Raw genomic sequence first — 23,287 nt, 5'->3', positions numbered from 1 at the left:
AAACCCACTCTTCCCATGGTAGATAGGCTACCTGATGCTTACCACTCCCACTGATAAGCTAGAAGGCTTCCCTCCAACACAGAAAGGCTTGGGGGGGGGGGCTCAGAAGCTTACAAAGAGTCCTGGATACAGCAAATCTGTACCTGGACTAGACTAGTAACAGGAAAGGCAGGAAACAAGCGCAAACACAGGCTTTTGAATCAGAAGGTTGAAAGAGATGGAAGAGCTTCCCAAACGGCCAATAAACTATAATTTCCGGGCCAGAAACCTCTCCTCCTGTGGTAGATAGGCTACCTAGTGCTTACCACTCCCACTGATAAGCTAGAAGACTTCCCTCCAACACAGAAAGGCTTGGGGGGCTCAGGAGCTTACAAACAGACCTGGATACATCAAGTCTGTATCTGGACTAGATAAGTTACAGGAAAGGCAGGAAATAAGCTAGGATTTTTTTTTTTAACAGAAAAGCAGCTAAAACAGCAGTAAATACAATTCAAATGCAGTGCAGGCTAGCACACGTATATCAATATTACGGCAAATACAGTTTAATTAAATGCAATTAAATTAACAAATGAGTAAAAAACAAGTGCAGAAGGCATTAAATTAGAAGGCTACTAACAAGCAGTAATAAGTGCAGAGTAAGAACAACTGAACAGATAACAGCCCGCAGAACAGCAACTAAGACAGTTATTGTAAGAGCAGCTGAAAAAAAAAAAAAATATATATATATATATATATATATATATTTCTTTTTTTTTTTTTTTTGAGGGAGGGAACACAGCAGAATTAAGAGGCTACAGGGATTGTCCTTCTCAAATGCTCTCTTTGTAGACAATACAAGTGCCTATGATCTCACTGCACTCAGTTGACTGAGCAAATGAGATAGGCCCAGAAGGAATATCCAAATACAATCTTACAAGACGGGCAGGGAGTTTCAAAGCCACTAAGACAAGAACAGGGTGGGTGGGTGGGAAAAACAGTGGAGACAGAAGAGACAGAAACAGAAACAATACAGCACCACTATAAATAATAGGCAAGTGTATAAAGTGGCAAAATATGTACTTATCAATTTGAAATAGATTCCAGCTCTGCACAGCAAGTCTATCAGCTTTCCAGCAGTTCACCAAAATGCAATCTGTATTGGAATTACAATGAAATACACCTCAGGCGATGACTAACAGCTAGGATGTGGGCTGGCTCAACAACCCCCTCCCTGAAACTAGCCTGAGCTACCATGAGAAAAAACACAGTGGAGACACAAGAGACAGAAACAGAAACAATACAGCACCACTATAAATAATAGGCAAGTGTATAAAGTGGCAAAATATGTACTTATCAGTTTGAAATAGATTCCAGCTCTGCACAGCAAGTCTATCAGCTTTCCAACAGTTCACCTCTCACCACTGTGTTTGACCTTAATGGGGTCCTATCTATAAAGTAAGGGGCCACTTCTTTGCCAAAGGGGATAATGATGCACTTTTTTGCATTTAGTTTTAGACCTTGACTCTGGCACCAATCATTAGTCTGTGTTATCCCCTTTTATAATATGTTAACAATGTTGGGGGACTCAATGATTGCACTTAGTTTGCAGTCACAGGCCATCTATTTTTGCCTGGACATCTGAGAAGTAGATTCCAAATAGTAGAGGGTCCAGCACTGATCCCTGTGGTACACCACTGATAACTGGTCTACTGGTCGAGGTGGAATCCTCAACTTTGACAGTATGTATTCTGTTGGTGAGACAGTTTGCTACCCATCTAGTGATGTATGGTTTAATCCCCAGCTGGGAGAGTTTCTCAATGATACCTAAGTGGGGGATTGTGTCAAAGGCCTTGGCTAAGTCAAGATATGCGGTACGTACTGCTTTGCCATCATCCTGGGCTTTGGTGACATTCTCAAAGAAGTTCACCAGCTTTAATAAGCAAGACCTGCCCTTAACAAAACCAAACGGGGTCAGGTCAAGAGTTTGGAGGTCACCTATGTCCTTATTGATAAGGTCCATGATGATTCTTTCCATGGTCTTGCAGAGAAGGCTGGTTAGGATTATGGGTCTATAGTTCTTAGGATTTGTTAATGTCTCCCCCTTTGTGCAAGAGGATTACTGTTGCTGTTCTACACTCTGCTGGAACAAAACCAGTACTCAGACTATGGTTGAAGAGTGTGCCAAGCAGTTCTGCTAGATCATGTTTTATATTGTTTAGTAAACAGTAATAAACAACTGGAACTGGAATTTCTAGAAATGGGAAGGAGCAAATTACAAAGAAAAAAATGGGAATTGTGGGAACAGTATATTCAGGAGATGAATGAGGTTTAAAAGAAGGCAGGACTTGAATGAGCTATGTAATGTATGACAATGATTGCATAGATTATAAGTGATATATAACATTTACAATTAGAATTCTGCTACTAGAAACTGTGATGTAAAATGCTTGCAGCTGGGATTGTGTTAATGCAGTTTGCATTTATATAAATGAATGATTGTCTATGTCATAAGTGATAATTTAATAAAGATGTTTCTTGTTTAAAAAAAAAAACTAAACTTTAGGGATTACCTGCATTTACCATGGTCAAGTTAGAGGGTTCCTGTAAGACCAAACACTTTGTTTCCTCCCTAGTAATCAGTTGTTTGTTTATACTTTTAATGCTATAAGAATTAGCTTCACACATACACAGTCAAAACATTTTGAAGTGTTACACTAACTGTTTGATAAAAGTCAATTAAATTTATGTGGGTTGATTTCGTAGTCTAGTTTTTGCCATCTGAAGGAGTTCACTAAAAACAATAGCTCTATTTAGTCGTGCATATCCTCGGAATATGGAAGTACCTAAATCTCCTATCCTATGATGCAAGACAAGAGTTACATATGACCGTATGGTCAGCACTTGCTACATTTGACTTTACTGATGATGCATTGGATTGGTTAGGTCTACAGTTTTTCTTAAGATTATTGGTTTAATAGGATTTTTTTTAATACCTTTATTGAATTATCACTTGTGATATAAGATTTTAAGTTATATTCACAGTTAGAAGGAGATGCTACAGCTGCCTATAGGTTTAATTCAAGCATAAGGATAATGATAGAGAGCTAGAGCATGGATGGTACAAATCTGCTCAAGATACAGATTACATGTTATATAGGATATTCAGGAATAAATACAATAGTGAAGTATTGTCTGCTAATTTTGAGTCTTTAAATAACATATACCAGTTACTAGCAACATTAAGATTTTCTGAAAAAAAACCCTCTTATATCTTGATATCTTGTGAATGTTTCGGAAATCTTGGTGCTGCCACAGTCAGGGCATGTTGGCACTGATCCTTAACTACTGGCCAAAGAAATTAAGTAGAAACATAGAAACTTCTACAACCCATTTTCAAATGTAAGACTTTTTGTTTAGGAATAGCCAAAACATTACTCCTCCAAACTAAGATGGAGAACACTCCTAGCACATCTTTTTTTACCCCTAAATTTCTTGCAGAAGATGTACATGTTACAGTGTTCATAAATAGAACCTTGAAAAGAGAGAGAGAGATACAAGGAGAATAAGATGTCTGAGCTCTGGAAGAGTCTTTCTCATAAAATTATACAAAGGAGGGAGGCCTAATTATCTCAGCACTTTCAGACTATGTCCTTCCTAAGCCTGGAAACATCTTTGAAAAGGTGGAGCACAGACACATAATGGACTATGCTTAAATGGGGGCATACATGTTATACAAAACTCAGGAAGTTGAGCAGTAAGAAAAGCCAGTAGATATGACTGCACATGAAAAGCTTTGTTACCTCACAGCAAGAGGTTCCCCGGTTCTGTTCTCCCTTTGTCCCCTCACAGCAAGAGGTTATCCAGTTCTACTCTCAGTTGGTGTGCCTTATGTGTGTAGTCTGCATGTCCTCCCTGTGTTATGTGGGTTTCTCCCTACATTCCAAATATAAGCAGTAGGTGGACTGGACACTAAACTGGCCATAGGTGTAAGTGTATGTAAGAGTGTGTGTTGTGAAAGAAGTAGATGATTGTCACTGTTGAAGTGACACCCTGACTCCATATGCAAAAATGGGAAAAAGAGATTGTGGATGGATGGATAGAGGGAACTGTGAGACTTACCAGGATATGTGATTTAGAAAATTAATAACACAGAAACAGAAAAAGAAATATTCAGCAAGTTCTGATTTGCTAAAATACAAATTTAACAGTCCCGAAACAAACCATGAACAATGAAGAAGAAAGCTTTTGTTAATTTCAGATCCAAACCCAAAGTAAAAAAAAGAGCATTTTCACAGTAATATAATATTTCAGCATATTTTGATTTTTTTTTAATTTTGGCAGCAGTCAATATTGTTTCTTTGATGTGGACGGTGTTGATACTGTTAGGGCTTTTTTATCAAATAGTTAATCCTTGTTAAAAAAGAACTGAAATGTATATGTCCTTTATTAGATCTTTATGTGTGTCTGTGTGTGTGTGTGTGTGTGTGTGTGTGTGTGTGTGTGTGTATGAATTGATGTTTTTACATTTGAGGAAAGATTGTTCCATTAATTCAAAGATGGCAACAGGGGCAGCAATGGCTCCTTTTTATGCAAATTGGGTATTGGCCGAATGGGAAGAAGTAGATTCTGATTCAAAAAGGTTACAACAAAGTGTACATGAGGTGTACACCTCATGGTAGGCATTTATGATTTTGAGACAGCCCTGCTACTGTAATGCCACACAAAGACATGCAGCACTGTAGTGGGTGGCCTCTGTAGCCAAGCTAAATGCTAATAAGGCATTCAGGGGGAAAGGTATATGCTAATCAGTCATATTGTCCCCCTTGGAACTCCCTGTAAGAAGGCATTTATGCAGCATCTCTCAGTTGTGTGATATAGTACTGTTGCCAGGGGCTGTTTATGGTGGGTCAATATCACATAATTGAAAGATGATTTCAGCGAACAGCATTGAAAATGCCATTCAGCGAACTGTTAATAGTGAGATTGCAGTACAGTGAAGATCAGAAAATTTGCCCTTTCCTCACTGTAGTGCGATCTCTTAGTTGCTATATATAATTAGTGGGGGGCACAGACCTCCCCCACAAGAGCGAATTCGCTGAACGGCATTTTCGATGTAAATGCCATTCCCTGAATTCATCTTTCGATTATGCGATATAGACCTGTTATGGTAGTTAACATGGCCAAAAGCTGTGTTCATCCATTAAGTGCTGCAGACTTTAGTGGTTAGGTAGTGTTAGGCTATATATATATATATATATATATATATATATATATATATATATATATATATATATATGGTTTACTATTGAAAATGCGAGCGGCGCACTTGGGGTCAGGATAGTCGAGGCGTATAAAGATTAGTAAAACACGGATGTCGAAGACATAATAATCAATGCTGTTCAGTATTATTCCTACTACAAACATCTTCCCTACTCGACCCATGTTAAAACGCTCCTATTATTATATATTATGTTCGACAATGTCCGTTTTACTTTTACTTTTACACGCTCGACTACTATCAACCGCCCCCGCCTGCCATTTTCATAACAGTAAACCTATATATATATATATATATATATATATATATATATGTGTGTGTGTGTGTGTGTGTGTGTATATACACACACATACCCACACATATATATATATATATATATATATATATATATATATATATATATATATATATATATATATATATATATGTAAGAGATGCATATGTGAGCATATGTGAGATTGTGTGTCGGCATGACAGGTTGCAGAAGAGGGGGTACATTAGGGGTGTGTGGGAGTGTGTGTGTGGAATAAATATGTGAATGTTTGTGGGGGGAATGGTTTGGGATGACTGTCCAACTTCCACAAATCCCTAGACTAATGAGTAAAATCTTCAGTATTGGGTAGATGGAACCAGTACACACTAGTGCCTACTCTTTAGCTATGTGTCTTAATGGCACACAGGACCAGAGAGAACTGCATAGTGTGCTTGAAAAACACTTTACATGAAACACTAGGGAATAACTCTTGGGAACTATACCTTAACAACACTTAAATGTAACGTGGGTCAGGATAATATTAAACACTCAAAGTAACTGTTTGTATAAAGTATGCTGATGACTGCAAACTGAGAGTGGTCATAGAATCTCTAAATGATGTCAACATCCTACAAGAGGGTCTTACATAAACAAATGATTGGTGCCAAAGTCATGGCCTTAAATTCAATGCAAAAAATGTATTATCATTCCTTTCGGTAAAAGCGATGTTCCTGCTAACTACCACATCAATAACAACGGGTTCCTATTACGTGATTGAAGTTTTGAAACTTTGAACAAGACAATATCTAACTTGTCTGTTCGAAGTTCCAAAACTTCGAACACTGGAAAAAAAATGCAACAGTAAACTAACTGTTGCAAGCAAGGAGGCAAGCCCCCCCTGTAGCCCCCACACTCCCCGCTCTTTAAATATACCAACTCTGAGATCGCAGTACAGTGCAGTAAAGGGAAATACTCCCTTTCTGCACTACAGCATGGTCTCGGAGTTGGTATATTTAAAGTGCGGGGGTGTGGAAGGTGCAGGGGGCTTGCCCCCCCTGCTTGCAACAGTTAGTTTACTGTTGCATCTTTTTTTTTTTTTTTTTTTTTTTATGTGTTCGAACTTCAGCAAGTTCGACTATATGGTTTTGACCATATGGGGTTCGAACTTGTTGAAGTTCGATCACGTAACAGGAACCCAGTAACAACACCTTATGTATGTACTCAGTAGTGATAGACCTGGGCACATGGGTTGACAACAACCATACCTTTGACCACCATGTCTCCTCAGTGGTAAGGAGGGCATTCCATATTGCTCATCTCATAATTAAGGGCATTGCCTCCAGAAAAAAAAAGTTATAACCTCCCTGTACTCTTCCCTCATCAGACCAATAATTGAGTACAACATCCCTTTTGGTATGTACCTTTCTAAGAACCTGCAGCAATTGGAGAAACCACAAAGGTTCCTCACAAGGAAAATTCAGGGTCTTCACTATTTGTCTTATGGGGATCATCTGAAATCACTGTCACTTTATTGTTTCATACAGACTACTCAGAGTTGATCTCTGCCGTGCATATAAGGCAGTCTCTGACCCTCTGTTATTGGAAATGCTTCATATCTGAAAGTCAAATGGTATACAAGTTACTCGCTCTAAAGACCTTAACCTGGTACGTTACATTAATAAAACCTGCTGCAGGGACAGATTTGTCTCCCAGAAGTTACCACACCTTTGGAACAGACTTCCACTTCATGTCAAACAGAGCACCTCGTTGGCCCTCTTCAAATGCAGTCTGGATGATTGGATGGGTGACCGTAAATTCATCCTGGGGGTTCCACCTATGTCTCTCTTGGACAAGCAAAAGGTGCTGATAATGCAACTGAGATTAAGAACTTGGCTCGGCTTGTAAGGGCCCTAGGGCTATTAGCCTAGTAACTTCCTATGATCTCATGCCATAATGGCTCTTAAGCCTAACATTGATTGGGGTGGGGAATCACTAGCCACCAGGGATAACTCTAAAGACATGGGTTGAGAGCAACACTAGATACCAGGGATACTGTAATTAAAAAAAATAAAAGTGGTGTGTGGAACCACTATACACCAGGGATACTCTAAGTAGTGCCCCTTAAATGCACAAAAAGGGATTCCAAACCTGTATTCTCCCACTTTCCACAAAGGACATTACTTCCCTCCAGCATCACTAAACACCAGGGATATCAGGTAAAATAAAATAGCAAAGTACAAAGGGGGAAAAATGCTTCAAACCTTTCACCTTTACCACAAGAAACCACATCACTAACCTACTGCACTGAGAAATTAGTGTAGCACATATATATTTTTAAGCTATAATGAGGATTTTAGCCATTATTCATTGCCCACAACATTTTTCATTACTTATGAGGGAGAAGGACAGGGAACATTAGGCATACCTCTCAACATCATAATGCAAAAAATCAAAGAGAAAGTGAAAATTAATAGTGAGACAAAATTCCTCCAACAAACTTAAAAAGTCAGTATATAATAGCTTTCACACTACCGTGGATTTACTGAAGAATATGAAGTGTGAAAGTCTAATGTCTGGCAGTAATGACTAACTGCAGTCCTCTGTGATTTACGAGAGCAGGAAGAAGGAGACACTGGTGATGTTCTGACAACACAAGGACGTATATGGTTTATGAGGTGGTGTGTGTATGTGTACATGTGCTTGCGTGTGTGTGTGTGTGTGTGTGTGTGTGTGTGTGTGTGTGTGTGTGTGTGTGTGTGTGTGTGTGTGTGTGTGTGTATGTGTATGTATTATATGTGGGAGAGCAAAACAGGGGGAGGTGCCTGTGCTAACATGATGCAACAGCTACCACTGTTAATTACTAGAAAAAGCTGATCTGTATTTGCAGTAGTTGATGGTGATTCAGAGACATTCGTATCAGCCAATAATGAGGTCTTTCCTTACTGTGACTAATGTGTCTCTGAACTGCAAATACCATACCATGAAAAGAGAACCTTTTTAACACAGCCCTTAATGCAAGCTATGGGATTCTTTCTGAATCTCAAGAAATGTGTCTTTTAAGAACTCTGGGTTTGATTGAGAGGGTGGCCTAATCGTTAAGGTGTTTGCCTTATAAGCACAAGGTACAGGGTTCGAGTCTCACAAGGGATAATTGGCTAGGCTTAAAATGTCTCGCAAGGTCAATTAGCCTAGTACTAACTAACCTATGAACCTATAATGTCGTCCTTTATTCACATTTTACTGTAGAACTGTTTATTATCTGGAAAGACACATGAGGTGAATTTGATTTGTTTATTACAGACCTGAATAAAAATACTAAATTTGGGAATTTTGCATTTAATATTGATCCAACATTTATTGATTACTTAGATATTTCTAGCAAAAAGTATGTCTACTATTTTTAGAAAATATGCTTTTGTAAATTTGTATTTACATTTTTTGAGAGTAGCCATCCTTTCCATGTTAAAAAAGAATGTTGTAAGGAATCAGTTTGTCAGATTGTTTCGGTTAGTGTCTGAGGATGAAAAATTTTGAATTAGAAAAATTTGTTTTAAAGCAAAGAGATTACCCTATGAAACTAATACACAGTATTTGTCAGGCTATGTGTGTGCCAAAAGGTCCTCAGGGTACATATCTATTTTGAAGATCTAGGAAGATCAAGTTACAGTTTACAGAATAAAACACATGGAAACTCATGACTTTCATGTGGGATTTCTGCTTACATGCTCTTTTGGCAACAATACAATGAACCTTGTAACATCAAATTGCTAGATTTTGTGGGGCAGCTTTGAGTTTCCAGTGGGTATGGGAAGCCAGTAGGTATAGCGTATTAGAGCCTAAGGAAAAACTCTGATTCCCATGAGAATAATGGCACCTCTTTCAGTTTGCTTGCCCCTAGAGAATGTGGGGGGGGGGATGAATGAATAAATTAATGGCCAGTTGAGTGGCTGGGGGGAGGCTTGATAATCAAAGGTGACCAGATCAAAAAATATCTTTAACTGAAAACTTACTGGTATGCAATAGACATGGTTGCAGACATCAAACAAAACATTATAAGGCAAATATCAAGTATGCAAAATGTGTGCAGTGGTTAGCCATTTTGAGAAAATGTTTTCAAGGAAAAGACATAAAAGCAGAATATTAATGCTGTGGAAACATAATGGTTTAAAGGGAAAACTCTTGAGTAAAAAAAATATTTAGTGGCTACTGGGCAAAAAGGCAAATAAAGAGTGTATTAAACAGTGCTGTGTGACCAAAATCATGATAATCAAACAGAGAAAGAATGCAGGAAGACTTTTCAAGAAGTCTGGACTGAGGAAGTCTGAACAGATATTCTGCTGTATTTGAGCTCAACACTGGAGCAGAAAGTGACAAAATGTCTGAGTCTACCTTCACACATTTGGCTTTAAACTGCAAGCTAAGTAACTCTGTATGTATGTTATCATCATATTCTGGACATAAATTAAAGTCTGTAGATAAAATGGGGTTTTAACGTATTGTAGAAAAATTTATTTATGTATTTATTTAGTTGTCTTTGTTGACTGGGAAAGTCCAGCTGGGCAGAGCCCATTTCCAACAGAGACCCTGGGAGAAAAAGTTCACCATAGTACATTTATATTAACATGTGAATTTCAGACAGTTCGCAGAAAAACAAAAGTTACATTTCTCATGAAACAACAAGCATAACTACAAGACAAGTATATACAACAAAGTATTTACATCAACAATTGTAATTCTATACAGTTGTTCCAGTTGTATAATCATGCAGAAGTAAATAGACTGATACTGCAAAAGGGAAAGTATTGTAAAAAGTTATGTTCTTACAATTCAATAAAGAAAGATTTACAGGGGGTTCAAGAAACGTATTGAAGTAAGTTATAAAATTACGTAGGAAGGGAGATTTTAGTATTGCATAGGCTTATACAGAATTCAAGGGATGTAATGAAGTTAGTTATAAAATCATGCAGGAGGGGAGGGAAGATAGTATATAGGAGGACAGTGGTAATATCATATGACTGAGAGCGCAGTAAATGCTTGGCTCTGTTTAGCCTACCTGTTCCAAACTGGTATATCTAGAAGGCTTATAACTTACGTACACAAGGGATGCATGAGAGGGGTACAGCAGTGAATGGAGGCAGTGAGAAAAAGAGCAAGATGAGGAATGTTTAAGGAGGTGTGTGAAAAGGGATGTATGGATTCAAGTGCATGAGAGGAAGCTGCTGAGGGTGTAATAATTCAAGTAGAGGGGCAAAAAGTTAATGATAAGCAATAAGACCTTTTGCTTTTACTCGAGGTCTTGGCCTGGTGATGAACATGAGCATGACCAAGGTTGAGTAAGGTATTGTTTGAGCTGGATTTTATACCTTGGAAGTTTCTTAATCATTTTACTTATGTAGGGGTGGTGTTCCTCAGTTTGGAGAAGCAACAGGAGTATAGTGAGTCCCCTGCTAAATTATTTGCTTTAGTAGTGCTTAGTAGAAATTTATCACCAGAACAGAGGTCCCTTGTGGGGGTGTAGGGCAATAATATATATATTTTTAATGCAGGCCATTGTTCAGGAAACTATATCAGTATGTATGCCATAACTAGCTGAGAGTATGTTATGTAGTTGTTGAGCTCTATTCAGTTTAGCTGCTTTAAGGCTTGGCAGTGGTGAGCTTGATGTACAGTGTTGGTAGCAAATTTAACTTTGTTGTGACATGAGGCTACTTTGGATTTTAGTGTAGAGCTTAGATTTGTAAGTATATGTAAGGCATATAAGAGGGTTGGAAGCAAACAGGATGAGCCTATGTTTTTTCTTGCTGGGTCTGTAAAGTACCATTTTGCCCTGTAAAGGGAGCCAAGTTTCTGGTGGGTCTTTTAAATAGTTGGAAGAACACATTGATCAAATTTAAGATTGTTTTTTTGTTACAATGCCCAGTAATTTAGTCTGTTACTACCTTAATTTTAGTATTATTTCCAGATGTAACCAAGAGTAATTGTTTTTGACGGACATAATGTTTAGGAGTGAAGAGCATCAGTCTTGTTTTATTGGGATTAAGGTTTGAATTTTTCAGCCAGGTTTTGATTGAAGAGAAGGAAATTTGGGTGATATCTAGTAGTCTGGATATTACGAGGATTGTACATATTAAAGTCAAATCACCCGGGTATTGTTCTATATTTGTTTGGTGTATAGCAGTGTGAAGCTTGTTTATAAAAATATTAAAATGAAGAGGTCCTAGTAAAGAGCCCTGAGGGACACCTATGGCAACAGGAATAGAGGAAGAGAGGTCCAGTTGCCATTTGACTGCTTGCTGCTTTCCAGATAGATAACTAAGGAACCATTTAAGGGAGGATTGAGAGCAACCTATAGAAGATAGTTCGGTGTGTAGATTGTGTGTTACAGTGTTGAAAGCTTTGGATAAGTCTAGGAACACAGTTGCCACTAGGTTACCATTGTTCCTATGCTGGTTTATAGTGTTGGTGAAGTGAAGGAGGGCTGTGGTTGTGCTGTGGTGAGGTCTGAAACCATGCTGTGTTTAGAGAGCAGATTATTTGAATTTAGGTGATGTAGAAACTGAGCATGAATACATTTTCAAGTATTTCTGATGTGTCACCTTTGTGTAACATAATAATAACGGATTTTTCCAGATAGAAAGAACATATTTTTCAGATATAGAGCTATTCATCAATATAGAGACTGGAAATGCAATTGCATCTGCAGTCATTTTTAAGTAGTCTGAGGGGAGTTGGTCAGCAGCTAGGGTGGTTGGTTTTAGCTTATGCAGGAGTTTTAAATGGTGGAGGTAGGTACTGGGCTGAAGTCAAATAGTTGAGGATGTTAAGTAGAGGCTGCGGATACTAAGAGGGTAGAAGAAGTATTAATGTTTGTGAGGGACAATATTGTCTGTATGAAATAGTTCTTAAACTGTGTAGGAACTGAATCATTATTATTGTTAGATATAGGGGTGTGGGTGGTAATTTGGCCTGGATGTAAACGTTTGTTTATGGATGTCCAGAGGAGTTTTGTGCCGTTTTGATGTTTATTTTGAAGGATATTATAATATCTGTGCTTGTCTTATTTTATTTGGTATTTTGTCCTTTTCCTTGGTTGCCTGAAAAGTTGAAATGCAGTTTGTGTTCTATTTTTGAGGCACTCTTTCCAGGCGTTGTCATTCTATAGCATTAATTTCTTAGTTTCATTTTTTAGCCATTGTGCAGGATTGGATTTGACCCTTTTAGTACATACTGGGGGAAAGTTATTGAAATAGCTCATTGAAGTGTGAGACAGCAGAGTATAAGGACATCAATTTTAGCATTTTCCAGTTCTATTCTCTTAAGGATTTGATAAAAGTGTGTTTGTCAAAGTTTGAGTTACAAACTTGATTGTAAATTATATGTTTATCTTGGATATTGTAACTTCTGAGAGCATACTAGGTTGATGGTCACAGGCTTTCTAAAAGGCTACTGGCTGCCCTAATTTTTTGAGTCTATTAGTAAAAATCCAGTCTAAGGTTGATTGCCTATCAGTACTTTTGTGGACTCTAGTAACTGATGTAATTAACTCTGTAAAGCCTTAGATAGGATATTGCTAATAATAAGATGTCAGTCTATATTCAGGTTTCCTAGTATTATTGCTTCATGTTGTATATGGTGGGATATCTAGTATAGAATATTTTAAACAGTAATAAATTTACCTGGTGGGATATATATGGGTGCTAAACAAAGCACTTTCCTATTATTTATTTTGAGATCTAATATAAGCAGTTCTGCATTATTAAACTGTGTTATCTGCTGTACAAATGTGGTTATGCTTAGGGAATTCTTGTAGATGATGGCTATTCCGCTTTTCCATTTATTTTTCCTGTTAAGCCTAATTATACTGACACCATTAGGGTGATTTCATTGTCACTTATGCACTTTCCTATTATTTATTTTGAGATCTAATATAAGCAGTTCTGCATTATTAAACTGTGTTATCTGCTGTACAAATGTGGTTATGCTTAGGGAATTCTTGTAGATGATGGCTATTCCGCTTTTCCATTTATTTTTCCTGTTAAGCCTAATTATACTGACACCATTAGGTTGATTTCATTGTCACTTATGCCTTGTTTCAGTCACATTTCTGTAGCTATGATTATATCTGGGTAATATGTGGCAATACAAGCATATATGCCCTGGATTTTATTGCATATGCTTCTAAGATTGATATTTAGAAAGAGAAGGCTGGAACTGGAGGAGGGGGCAAGTAAAGAGAACAGTTTATTTAATATTGTGCTATTAGTGTGGAGTTTTTGCTGTTGTGTGGGGCCAGGGTTTGGGGGAATGTCTCCACAGATTTTCTGGGTAGAAATTTTATGAAGGAAAGTATGTAACCAAATGCATTCTTGCTTTAGTTTTATTGGATTTTTTTATGGTAACATACCTAGATTTAGGATACCTGTAACTGAAAAAAATCTAAGAAGGTTTGGTGGTACACTGCTGGCACTGTGGCAATTGATAGACTTGGTAACTGTTGGTGTAGTGAGTATGGGTTTGTAGGACTATTAATTATATTTATTTGGGAGGTATGGTAGTTGGTAAAGTGTGCTAATATGCTGTGGAGGCATGCTGGTAGGATTTGAGTCAGAGTCATTTTGTATAATATGTAAGTTATATTTTGCTGAAAACAGTAGTTTGCACTGTAAAATGTTACTGGGCAAGAGTAGGCTTAGCTATAGCAATGAGATTTCTAAAAGGGCAAGCCAGGTAACAGCACTTTAAGTAAATAAGTCAGAGATGCTAATTGTAGGGCGACTGCAACTGGGTAATGTTCTGATTGTTTTAATGCAGAGATAGGTTGGAAGAACTGTAGAGATGGAGTTGGGATACTTTAAATGTAGAGTAGGAGGGGTGGGTGAGAACTGGGTGTAGGGTAGAGTAGCTGTGTGAGCCCGAATATAGTGAGGGTGAATGGAGCAGGGCCCAAACACTGAATCAGCAAAGTAGCAGTGCTGAGAAAACAGTTAGTTTTCACTATGGCAAAAGGTAAGACAGTTTCCAGAGATAATTAACTGTATGTAATGAACTGTGTAAAACAGAAGATGAGATGGAGAAAATGAGAATTTAAGGGAGCAGTACACAAGCCCAGGAAGACTAAGTAGAGATTTACATGAGTGGTTAAGTATTTAGAGAGTTAGCTGCAAGATACTGTAGTAAAGAAAGAAACGGAGAAGGGAGTAGTCTGAAAATGAAAGCAAAACAAATAGATTGTCCTGTTTCATTGGGGGCAGGGGATGACAAGCTATTTATTGGCAGTTATTCTGGACTACACAAAAACATGTTAAAGTGATTGCCTATTATTATGGGCTATGGTATATGCAGTGGTATAGATGTTGGTGGTGGTTCTATGGAGCCATGTTCTATAGTACAGAGTATGCACAAAGACAGCTAGCTATTTCAGGTGAATGTACATGGACACACAGCTGTCTCTCTAGTCTGATTTTCAAGCTGTAAGTCTTAGCTTATTTTAAAATTTCCGCATTACACACACACACACACACACACACACACACACATATATATATATATATATATATATATATATATATATATGAGTCTACTACGTTTGGTCGAAAACACATTTGGTCGAAATTCAGATAGGTAAGCTCACTTCACTAAAAACTCATTTGGTCGAAACTCATTTCATCTAAAGTTATATATGACCCCTTCCCCACTGAAGTGCGATCCTGGAGTTAGAATATAAAGTAAGGGGGGTGTGGGGGGAGCAGCCCCCCACATTCAGGGTGTGAAATGTTTTAAACCATAGACATAGATATTGACTACTGCAATGAACAAGTCTTTCCACAAGACAATATATACCCAAACTATCTGGGGGTCTATGCCCCCCACACCCCCCAATGTAGGGAGTTGCACCCCCCCACCCTTACTTTATATTCTAACTCCAGGATCGCACTTCAGTGGGGAAGGGGCCATGTATAACTTTCGACTAAATGAGTTTCAACCAAATTAGTTTTCAGTGAAGTGAGCTTTCAGTCAAGTGTGCTCACCCAATGGACTTTCGACTAAATGTGTTTTCGACACTTTAGGAATTCTGAGCTTTAGACAAAGTGTATAAACAGCTTTTTCAAGTAATAGCTTTAGAATCTCAGTTAAAGCAACCAAATATAGTTGGCAAAGATACATGTCTATGAGCATGATCTAAAGAATTAAGGCTTTAAAGGTAGAAAATGGGAATACAATGCAAACACAACCTGTAGCTAAACTGAGCAGAATATAAAGCATTGAAAAAACACTGCATTACACAAACAGTTCAGTGGGAGTGTGTAAGTGGTCACGTTGCATGTAGACAGAGGCAGACAGAAAGCTTCATAGAACAGGTATTTTACTAATCTGAGCAGTCCTAACTCTAACTGGGTGTAGAAATTGCCAGCATTTGGCATACAGATGACTGAGATTAATACAAAGGAGAATTTTAAAGCTTTTTTCTTTATGCCTTTTACCCCTGTACCTGCTTATTGTCAAGCCTGTCCCAACTGAATTTCATCTCATTTGGTCCATAGTGGTGGGAATAATCCCAGATAAACAAAGGTGAGAGCTGTCTGGGGTGATGGTCATTTAGACAGTCATAAGGGTTGTTTGTGTCCGTGCTACCATCTTGGCAATAAGGACAGTATTGATTAGCCTACCTAACTCCACTCCTGGGTGGTGAACAAAACTATTGCTCCTTCACAACTGCATACTCCTGTGCACTTGCTTACTGAAGATGACTACTCATTGGTAGATTGGTAAGCTAGATACATGCTCCCAGGCTACAGGGCTGCTAAAACTTGTGACCAGTTCTGCCCCCTACTCACAGGATGGGAACACCCATTACCTCTGCCAGTTTAACTAAGCACCTGAGTCAATAATCAAACTCATGCCACCTAGGATGTAGTCAGGGCTTTATCCTTCTATGCCACTTGAGTTGTCTGAGTTTAAAAGCTTTTTTCAAAAATAATTCCTCTTGGTGAAAAGAGACTGTAGAAAAGCATGTTAGTTCACTACAAAAAAAAAAACGTAATTTTGTCAGCATCACCATAGATTCAAAATACAAAATGCAAGAGTCTGAGACAAAAGCAGATATCTTAAAGAACTATAGTGATGTATTTAAGGATTTAGGATGTTTGAAAATTATATACCGTGTCGAACATTCACTAGAGGTTGCACTAGTAATGTATGTTCTGCAGAGTGTCTATAGCTTTGATAGAAAGAGTAAAGATAGAGTTGAAAAGAGAGGGAACAACTGCGAATGACACTTAAAAAGACTGAGTTTACTGAAGGGGTTAATGGAATGATAACTGTTATGAAACAAGACAAAATTAAGATTTGTATAGCCTTACATTAGATGGATCATGAGAGAATATTATCCTTGACAGACAGTAGAGAAAGGGTAATACACATTATGCCTAATGCACTTTTTCCTCACCACTGGACACTAATTAGAGATATTGATAAATTAAAGTACAAGAAGTAATCTCTATGTTTTGGATTTTCAGTACATCATTGGGCAGAGATAGATTTCTGAGACTACCATATGGCATTTTGTGGTCACCAGAAGTCTTTCAACATGCTGTAGCTGTTATAACTAAAGGCCTGCCTACACTCAGTAAATCTTATTGATTACATTTTAGTCTAGATTGTTGCGAAACAAAAGAATGACATTCAGCTGTTAGACTGTGATCACAAGGGTTGAAAATGAGCAGAGGAAAGTGCCATACTGGTGTGTCAGGCTTGATAATAAGGAACATCTTAAAATAGTTAATGAGTTTCAGCTATATGCTGATAAGGTACATGGCAACAGTAAAGAAACCTTTCATTAATACAGTTCTTGGGTTCTATATTATCTGTTCACATTTATACCTTACTTGGTAGATTTAGCTGTACCTCTAAGAAAGCTACTTAAGCAAGATACAATTTTGTGTTGTCAGAAGAACAAAATAGAAGCTTTGATATGTTAAAGAGATTGTAAGTAGTTGTACCTAAACTCACATATTATATAATATAGATTATAAGCAAGAAAGGGCTAAGAGTAGTACTACTGCAATAGGGCAGACCAATTTTCTATTCAGCAAAATCTTTAACATGTACACCAACCAGGTATGCATAAATTGAGAAAGAAATACAGGCCATAATGATTGGTTATCAGAAATGTCTAGATTATCTGTGTAGGAAGCATATTAAAATTGAAACAGATCACAAACCATTACAAAGCATCTTTGGAAAATCAGTGCACAATGTACTAGCTAGACTGCAAAGAATGTTGCTGTCACTGCAGAAATATGATGCTGAAATGTATGCAAGTAGGGAAATGTGAATACATATTGTTGAAATTTTAAGTCCAGCTTATCTAAATGAGTGCATGGAAGATTTGCTACAGGAAAATCTAGACGTTCTGTGGGTCATGAAATTAATTCCAGTGAAATCTGAGAAACAACAAGAACTTAAAATGTCCCCAAGAGAGGACTTTACAAATGCATTTGTTGATAGAAGCTATAATGTCAGGATGGCCAGGTAGTGCAAAGGATTTACATATTTTGATAAAGCCATGTAATGCTTTCAGAAAAGAGTCTGAATCCAATGTTTAGTGTCTAAAGTTAGAAAATTATTGCCCCATCTCAGCTAAGAAGTCAAATGTTGCTAACACTCTGGGAGGTATATTTAGGAATGTCAATGTGCAAAGAAAGAGCAAGGAACACAGTGTATTGTCCCAACATGACAGCTCAAAGTGAACACATGATGCAAAACTGTGTACTTTTTGGCATGCAGCAAAACCAAAATCAGAAAGAAAAAATGACACCTTATGAAGTTGTGACATTGTAGTGGTCAAAGGTAAGAGGTGACTCAATTCAGATTATAACACTTCCTGCGCTGTGTGGTTTATTACTCAAACTATACAGAAGTTGTTCAGCTGAAGACAGTCTTTTAGTTATTAACATGTTAAAGTCAGTGTTTGCAAGTGGAATAGCTAAGAAAGTGATCTCTGATAATGGTCCTCAATTTGTGTGCTAAAGGTTTAGAATTTTTTTCAAGAGCCTATGACTTTCAAGGTGCACAATGAATCCAAAAATATTTACAATCAAATGGACAAACGTAGCACATGATACAGACTGTGAATAACATATTGCAGCAATATGATTCATCAGTCCATACTGACAATCATTTAGCTATGCTAGATGCTTTACTCTACTGAATGTACCCAAAAAGACCTAGAACGTAAAAAAATCATGGGCACATGGGCATTCAGAAGCCATGTAGCTGAAACAGTGGTATATCCTTAAGGGGTCATTAGCATATATCACTTGGGCCTCCACTGTAGGAGGTTTAAGGTGTTACACTTTGAAAACTCTAGCCTGACTGAATCTTCCTTGCAGTTTTTTACTGAATGGTTTGTCTGTGTGACCTTTTTACCCTTTGGTGTGGAGATTATAGAACACTCCATTACTACCGTGGGATCGTCTTCGCAAAATGGGAAGATGGCTGATCTCCAAGATTGTGTTACTTCCAACATCCTTCACATTGCTACCACCATACAGTAAAATACAAGAATACAAGTATCAGGACTTTTCAGAAAAAAAGGCAAGTAAACAGAAGAAATATTAGAACAGGAATTGAAAAGACTGTGTTTCAAAAGAGAAAGAGCTGGAGTGATATAATATTGTAATTTGGGCCACATATCTCAAATTTAAAGTACAGCACTTAGTCACTGTCAGCGTCTAACATTATTCTTAGTTCAGGCCGATGATGTTTGATGAAGAACCCAAATTAAGAGTACTTGTCAGAGAGTCAGATGAAGAAATCCATTCCAGAAATGCTGGGCACTGTGTCTTAGATGTCTGAGAAATGTGTGAGTAGAGCTTGAATGAAACAGCAGCTACTTTCCTCTTTCTCATGAGTGTGTGTGTGTGTGTGTGTGTGTGTGTGTGTGTGTGTGTGTGTGTGTGTTGTGAGTGTGAATGTGTGTCTATGTATATATAACCATATATAAAGGTCTTATGTCTCAGTTGCTATACTAAATATGAATTACTCTTTTACAGGAATATCATAATTATAATGTTTTGAAGGCAGGACACATATCTGTCAGCTGTCATAGATAATGAGATGTTACTCATTTTACCTATCAGAAGCACTCTGTACTATAGGAAGAAGGTGATTTTATACACTGCAGGATGACATTTTAGTACATTAATTCATATTAATTTATGATACTCTGCAATTCACAGACGCTAAAAACGTCAGACCATATATATTTATATTTCAGGTCTCAAATTTTATTGTGAGTCACACAATCTGCTCATGTATCACACACTGTCACATACTTTATAAAAAAAGATCAAGAGGTATGCAGCTAACAACTAAATTTACAATGTGAACCAGACTAGAGCTTGATTTAGTAAAATGAATGACACAGAATATGCATTCAAGCTCAGTCAAGCCAAACAAAGAGGCTAAACTTAATAAGGACAGCAATTCTCAAAAGTACCCCTCGACATCTCAGAAAAACCCAGTATACAACCTATACTGGGTCCAAAACAAACCAAGAAGAAACTTTGCAGTGTGGAGGGTGTGATGTTCACATTGTAATTATGTTATGCACTTAGTTCACTTAATAAAAATCGAACTGTAAAATATAACTGTAAAATACGTGCTACAAAATAATCAAATAGAAAACAGGTAGCCCACAGTTAAGTTAAAAATGGAATATCCTTTACTGAAACACACAACAAGCGATCCTAGTTGAGTATAATGAAAAGCATCAGAAGCATAATCAGGTTATTTGGAGCAAGGGAGTCGTTACAGAGGGTGGTTCTGTAAAGAGCAATAAAAGCATTAAACTCACTCCTTTAGACAAGTCTTCCTTCCCCCTTAACACCATAGTGTAATCAGAGACTGTGCTAACTAAAACTGAACCTAGAAATCTAAAGACAAATTACAATCTCATTTGTATAGGCTAATCAACTAATCAAAACTTTATTAATTAAGAAACCAAACTAACTAAAAAATGACTTACTGGCTAGCAAAAAGATCTACCAATAGACATCTACCAGAATAAATATTAATAAATATACAACTTTTAACAAAGATCACTTTTGTATCGAATAAATACTTCATCAGGTTTGTGTGTCATAAACAAATCATAATATGAATGAACATGTGCATAGATATACAACTCAAAATGTGGGAGAAACAGATATATATGTAGGTTTTGTGGTACTGAATTGGAAACAGTCACGCACCTTATTGCTGGTTGTGACTCTCTTATGGCAGAGGGACTGTATACTGAAAGGCATAATAATGTGGTGGGATTGTGCAAACATTATGGTATCGAAGTGGCTGAAAAGCACTGGAAACATGAGCCACAGAGAATCATAGAAAATTATGAAGTTTACATCCCATGGGATCACCCAATACCAACAGTCCAAAAGATAGATGCTAGAAAACCGGACATAGTGGTCCAGGAAAAGAAGACAAAAGTAGCATTGATCATTGAAATCACCACACCTAGTGACTACAGTGTCTTGCATACAGAGAGACACAAAGTCATAAAATACCTCGATCTGCAGGCAGAAATGAGAGCCATGTGGAAGAAAGATACCCAGACAGTTCCAATAGTAGTAGGAGCAAAAGAATTTACAATCGTATTTAAATATGTTACCAATTCATGTAACAACGTACGAATTGCAGAAGGAGTCATTACTGGACACATTGCGGGTGCTGAGAAGAGCACTTTTGGCTAACATAAAAGAGTGAAACAATACTAATTTCATGAACTTTAATCGTAGTTTGACTTAGGATTGGGGTCCATTCCCGTCATGGTATTAGAAACCCAAAACACTTAGAGAAATTAAAACAGCTGAAAACCTAAGTAGGATGAGAAAACATAAAAATAATTGCTAAGCTGGAAATACAGTGATAAATGTTAAAAATAAAACACTAACTGTTAAAGTGTGGCATCTAACTAAGCAAACAATTAGTTTGGTGTTTTTTTTTCTATTACCTTTGTTAAAGATTATGACTCATAATGAATGTGTGATATTATCTTTGTTAAGGATTACAACTCATAGTAATATATGTGCGATACTACCATGACTTTACAGAAATGAATGTTTGCCACTGCCATTGTTAAGAATTATGACTCATAGTACAGAATGTGTGAAATTACTTTAGTTAAAGGCTAGGATTCTTACTAAGACATTGTTTAAATACTTATTGACCTTAAATCCTGGCACAGATTGAACAGTGCTGTAAAAAAATGATGACCGGACTCTTATCCACCAGTATAGCTGATTGAAATCATCAGCTTTATCCAGTGATGCTAACTAGTTAAAAAATAAAAACAAAATAATAACTATAACATATCACTAGTGAGAGTTGTTTTATAATGATATTGTCACCTTTAAGGCTATAATATATGGCTGCATAAAATTACCAGCATGATAATGCGTTATCCTTGAAACATGGTTCTCCTAGAAACAAGAATGTTGCTACTTTGATCTGAGGGTCCTACTTTCTAATAAATTTCCACATATAATGATAAAATTATTTGTCACTGCATATTTGTAAACAGCCAGACTGATAAATGGACAGCTTATGCACAGGTTCCACTCTGTCTCCCTACATTTAGAGCGAATATCAACAAATCAACCTGCGCTGGGTTACCAAACATTTCACACCACATTACTACTTTTTTTCAGAACTTATTCTGATAGCACAGCATTGGGACTGCAACAACCAAATAAGCAGCCTATTTTCTAATATATTTTCTTTTGGTATCATGTGCAATAATTACACAGCTAGTAACAATGTTTTACTGAGCTATAAATTACAATCTGAGAAGAAAATTAAAGATTCCTAAATAAGTGAACTTTGTAAAATACAAATTAAAAAAAAAAAAGATGGTTTAGAACTTCACTTTGGCATTCTCTGCCATTAGTAAGGCAGACTGGTCAAATTCAATGTTACAATGTTAATATGGACCACATACTCAAAACCTCAGTGGAGATTGCCAAGGAGTCTTATTTTCTATAACATATGGTTTCTACATGCGCTTATTCAAAAGAACAGATGGAGCAGCAGTGCAGCGGTTTGTGTTGTCGCTTCACAGCAAGAGGCTCTCTGGTTCAATTATCGGCTGGGGTGCCTTCTGTGCAGAGTCTGCATGTCCTCCCTGCATTTGTGTGGGTTTGTCATTCCAAGTAGGACTTTCCCTGTAAACAAATGTTAAATAAATAAAGCAGAGGGCTATGATGGATGTCAGAGGCTGGGACAACAAACACTCATTAAGGTATTCTGCTGTTACACAAACATTTGTTTATTGGATCTGATGTAATATTATTACTTGCCCCTAAATGGTTGCAGGTGAAACTGGAGGAGCTGTCTTAATACAGGGCACATGCTGCCCCCCTCTACAGTTACATCCAGGCAAATTCATTGCTGTTAACCTTTACACAGAACGGAGAAGAAAAGGGTAGTGTAAAAACCTCAGGAAAGTGTTGAATAATGAAGGTGCATTTTCAGTCATGCCAAGCTGAATAGCTAGAATCCATGCCAACAGTTCATACCTCTCAACTGTATACATTTTTGCCTCAAATATTTGGTCTGTTCATCATAAAAATCTGTGGTGTTCTGGCAAATCACCAAGAACTGAAGTCACTGAATAATGACCAAATAATGAAATATATTTGAGTTTCAGACTTTATATCCTTCAGAAAATGTATGTGAAAAGAAATATTGTTATTCTAGCAGCTTTCTAAGTTTAT

General features: G+C 37.3%; 1 protein-coding gene across 3 annotated transcripts in view; it reads right to left on the bottom strand.

Moving 5' to 3' along the window:
* Positions 1–23,287, bottom strand: part of LOC122793512 (malate synthase-like) — a 512,976-nt gene that overhangs the window by 115,403 nt on the left and 374,286 nt on the right. The window lies entirely within an intron of this gene.

This window comes from Protopterus annectens, chromosome 2.part0 (genome assembly GCF_019279795.1).
Source record: "Protopterus annectens isolate FY-2018-M chromosome 2.part0, PAN1.0, whole genome shotgun sequence".
NCBI lineage: Eukaryota > Metazoa > Chordata > Ceratodontiformes > Protopteridae > Protopterus > Protopterus annectens.
The sequence above is the reverse complement of the archived record's forward strand: the minus strand, read 5'-3'. Positions and strand labels throughout refer to the sequence as shown.